The 4,824-nt window shown below is 41.8% G+C and overlaps 1 long non-coding RNA gene across 1 annotated transcript; it reads right to left on the bottom strand.

Annotated features, from left to right (window-relative positions):
* Nucleotides 1-2,343: 2,343 nt before the first annotated feature.
* On the bottom strand, nucleotides 2,344-3,808 carry LOC138831427 (uncharacterized). The gene is made up of 3 exons (XR_011373288.1): nucleotides 3,620-3,808; nucleotides 3,090-3,196; nucleotides 2,344-2,365 (listed from the first exon to the last, which is right to left on the bottom strand). It is a non-coding gene; the product is annotated as an uncharacterized lncRNA (long non-coding RNA).
* Between the last annotated feature and the right edge of the window lie 1,016 nt (nucleotides 3,809-4,824).

Below are 4,824 nucleotides of genomic sequence, written 5' to 3'. Positions count from 1 at the left end.
TTACTATAATGTGTCTAGAAGTGTTTCTCCTGGTGTCTTGCTTGTTGGGTGTTCGATAAGCTTTTTTGATGTAGTTAAGATGGTCGTTTTTGAGGTGGGGAAAATTTTCATTGATTATCTTGTTAAATAGGTGTTGCATTCCCTTGTTCTGGAATTCCTCACCTTCGTCCACTCCGATTATGCCAAGGTTAAATTTTTTAGCATTATCTGCTGGCTCTTGAATTTCCCTTTGGTTTAATTTGAGTGATTTTTACATATCTGTCACTTTTTGGTCCAGTTGGTGTATTCTGTCTTCTGTATCTGACACTCTACCTTCCCTTTCATTCACTCTGTTGATCGTGGCTTATATTGTGGTTTGCATGGAGGAAATGGATCCCTTTATGGATTCAATGTTGGTTCTCAGAGTACTGATCTCCCCTCTCAATGAGGTATGCATTACCTCTAATTTGGGGTTTATCTCACTTCTTACTGAGGTTTGTGCAGCTTCTATTTTTGCATGCATCTCTTGTTTGATACCCTGTATCTCTTTTGATAGATCATCCTTGTGCTCTTTCAATTTCTGATCAATTTCTCGCTTTATTTTTTAAGTCATTGCCTCCAGCAACCCTTGGATGTAGCTTTTGTCTTCCATTCCTGCTTTGCTCCCACTGGGGCTCTCCCCTGTGTGGCTGCTGGCTTTTGAGGTGAGCTTGCTGTCCTACATGGTGGTAAACCTTGTGATTTTTCTCTGTGATTTTCGCATGGGGGTTCAGGAGACTGCTCTTCAATTTTGTTTTGGTGTGTCTGTCTTTGCTTGGTTGCTGATTCTATATTGGTAGAGAGAGTCTGTGCCTGATCTGGGTTCTGTTGGGAGCCTATTTCCAGCTGCTATTCTGACCTACTTAGGATTCTCAGCTCTCTGCTGTAGATTGCTGGCAGTTCCCGCCTTTGGAAGGGTTGAGCAGTCTAGACCGCTTGTGTTTGCTCCTACGGGTGCTCTTTTGAAGAACAGATGCTCTGGATGCACTCTCCCAAATACTGGAGTCTGCTATGGACTCCTGATGCGTTTTTGTTTGTTTGTTTTGGGCTGGTTGTGGGCTTGAACTCTAGGTTTGGGTGCTGTCCCTCAGCTCTTCAGCTCAAGGCTGGCACCCTACCATTTGAGCCACAGCACCACTTCTGACCCTTTTTGCTTTTGTGATGCTGAGGAATCAGTTCCAGAGCCTCATACTCCAAGACTATCACTCTATTTCTGAGCCACCTTAACAGTCTGAGCTCCTGCTTACTATCAGGTGCTGGCAGCCTGTGTTGCCCAATTCCCAGTCTAGTGTATATGGGTGGAGTTTTGGTGGTGTTTGTGCTTCTCTTGTCCTGGGCCTCCAGGTCTTTTGTTGTCACAGGCGTGCTTCCCGGGGAGTGTTGTTTCCTGGTTTTCTCCCCTCTGTTGAGGCGTATGCTCAGCTTTTTACTTCAGTTGGGAGGAGTTCGTCGTGTTGTTCAGGCGCTGGATCCCCGGGCCTGGTTCCGGCCCCAGCCTGGAGCGCAGCCAGTAAAGGTTGGGGGAGGGGTCTTCGCTTTTTTCTGTTCTGAAATTCTTCTTTTCCTCTCTTTCTTTTTTGTTATTTTCCACCTCTGGTTTTTCTCTGAGTGTTCATCTTTTTGTTGTTTTCTGTCTCTTGGGGAGATTAAGCGTTGGAACTCGAACTCTCTTTTTGGTTGGAGAGAGCTGTGGCGTTTCCCTACTGCCCGTCGCCATCTTGGTCCCCCCTTATACATAAGCTTTAAAATGTTGCTTCCCCCCTGTTTTTCCTTTTTTGTTTTTCTTTTTCATGGTCATGGGCCTGGGCACTGTCCCTAAGCTCTTAAGATCAAGGCTAGCACTTTACCACTTGAGCCACAGGGCCACTTCAGTTTTTCTGGCTGTTAATTGGAGGTAAGAGTGTCACAGATTTCCTGCTATGGCTAGCTTTGAACTACCATACTCAGATCTTAGCTCCTGAGTAGCTAGGATTACAGACATCAGCTACTGGCTCCCAGCTAAAATGTTACTTATTTTAAGTTCTGTGATTTAGTTGAGGGAGTAGCATGAGTGTGTAGAAAGGTAACTTACAAATAATCTCCAAATAATTTCAGAGTTTCATTTTCATAATACTTATTGCAATGATTAATAACAGAAGCTCACAAAGTAACAGAATGATCCTTCATTTTCCCCTTCCTATAGGTATTATTGGAAGAAAATGAGTGAGATCCAAGTCTAAGACAATATGTACTTGAAATTATAAAAAATTATTTTGATGACACATAAACAACCAGATTACACAACATCATTTTCATTTTTTAAAGAAAGGAATGTCATACAGGTATATTTATTGGCAGGTTTTTTCATCTGAAAAACAAAGAAAAAAGTATCATAAAAAAGCTGATGGGAATCAGCAGCTATGTAAGTGTGATTGGAGAGTTTAAGACATGAATTTATTCAGGTAAAATAATTATTTGGGAAAGGTATCTGTTCACTGAGTTTATTCATCATTAATTTTATTCATGTATCACTTAATATATAAACACATACATGTGTGTGTGTGTGTGTGTGTGTGTGTGTGTGTGTGTGTGTGTGTGTGTATCAGCAGTATCCGTCCAGTGAACTGTTTGGTTAGGTAATTTCATGTTAAGTTCATCAAAAAGATGGACTTCCATAAACTTTAACAACCCTGCAACACCACTGCACATGCAAACTTAAGGGTTCACCATTGTAAGCCAGACCTGTGTTTTACCAAAGCATATACAAAGCGTATATAGTGTGTTATTTTTTCATTTAGGCTTGACACAAAATGTGTTTGTCCCTAGAAATAAATGATGGTATTATAACTAAAATAATTTATTGTAAATCTTTACATTGAACACATGTTCAACATGAGTTGTTCGTTCTTTCTTTTTCATATTTTAATTTTAGGAAGTTGATTTGAGTTTTGATGTTGTGTTTGCCAGACAGGTACTCCACCACTGGAGTCACTACACCAATCCTTTTTGTTTAAGTTACTTTACTCATAGATTAGCAATTTTTGCACCTAGCCTAAAAAGCAGGGATCATAATTGCATTCCAATATCCCTACCTAGTAGGTGGATATGGGTGATACTTTCCTTCCTAGAATGTCTCAGAAGTGTGATCTTCTCAAATTCTACCACTTTAGTTAATAGTGTGTGATCCAGTTCTGCCTATCTGTAGAAGACAGAAATAAATGATTACCGGTAATTTGAGTTAATCATTGGCTAATATAGGTGATTTGATATTAAAATGTAGGGTAAGTTTAAAAGTATAATCACAGTAGTCATATTTTGCTAAGTAAATTTTGTTTCACATTAAAAACACATCTTAACCAGAATTAATGACTTATTTTGCTGTCTGTCAACTGGTATGTCATTTGGGAAACCTCATGTCTTCCATGCATGATAAAGGACTTTGAATGATCTGATGTACTGGCTCACATCTATAATCATGGTTAGCAATCAGAAATAAATAGATCACAATTTGAACATAGCCTAACCAAAAATTTAGGAAGTCCCAGCCTCAACAAACTAGTGAATCATGTTGAATCATGCCATTAATCTCAGTATCACAAGAGGCTAGGTTTCTGCCCAGTACCTGAGTCACTTAGGTAACTGGTTCACTTCGAGGCAGTCACCTCTTCTGATGCAGAAACTGGGCTAAGATTTAGCCAAAAGGAGGGAGGAGTCTGCCCCACCTTCCCAGAGTGGACCTCACAGAATGCAGTGAAAACATGCTTGCTTTCCTCCTCCAAATAGCTTGAGATGGCATGCTGCTGAGTGTACATTATTTGATTCCAGTGATCTGTGGTAGAGATGTAAGGAAACATTAAACTAAATTTCATATTTGCCCATTGAGCTACTCTTCCCAGCTTGTGAGTTCAATTCAGCAAGTGTTCATTATTTGAGAGTTGAGAATACTGGGGTAGGGGAGAGAGGGAGGTTTAGTGAAGGAGAGGAGAGATTGGTAGAGAGAGGGAGAGAGGAGAGATGGGGAGAGAAAAGAAAGGAAGGAAGGAATGAACAAACGAACAAAGGAACAAAGAAGGAAGGAAAGAAAGAAAGAAGGAAGGAAGGAAGGAAGGAAGGAAGAAAGGAAGGAAGGAAGGAAGAAATGATTGAGAATGAATGGTTTGGAGTCAGGAATTACATGGCAGAGGTACTACTTGTATTTGGTATTAGGTCTGCCCCAGGCCATGCAGACCCTATGCAGACACCTCCCCACTTCTTTGCTAAGTTTCCACCCTTTATGTGTTACCTAGTTATCTGGGACTCCTGAAGGCAGCCACCTCACCCCTCCCCCCCATTAAGTCACAACCTGGTCAGCTACTGGTCACACTTTCCATCTGACCAGAGGAGAGTCCCAGGCCCCGAGGTCACATCCAGATCCAATGTGGTCAGACTTTTCCCCAACCTGGGCATACCTCATCTGGTCTTTGGCTTAGATACGACTTGGCCCTAGGTTGGGTCACCAACACCCCCCCCCTTTTCTACATGCCTCTCCACCATGTATGGCATGGGCAGCAGTTCAGTAAATAAACTACTTTAGGGGCTGGGAAAGTGGCTCAGTGGTAGAGCACTTGCCTTGCATGCATGGGGCCCTGGGTTCGATTCCTCAGCACCAAATAAGCAAAAAGAAAAAAGCTGGAAGTGGCACTGTGGCTCAAGTGGTAGAGCTAACCTTGAGCTGAAGAGCTGAGGGACAGCGCCCAGGCCCAGAGTTCAGGCCCCACAACTGGACCAAAAATAAATCAATACATAAAAATAAACTAATTTACCTGACTGAATACCATGTGTTGTTTT

This window comes from Dipodomys merriami, unplaced genomic scaffold, assembly GCF_024711535.1.
Source record: "Dipodomys merriami isolate MVZ:Mamm:240054 unplaced genomic scaffold, mDipMer1.0.p SCAF_1950, whole genome shotgun sequence".
NCBI classification, from domain to species: Eukaryota; Metazoa; Chordata; class Mammalia; order Rodentia; family Heteromyidae; genus Dipodomys; species Dipodomys merriami.
This window is presented reverse-complemented; position numbering and strand designations above follow the sequence as displayed.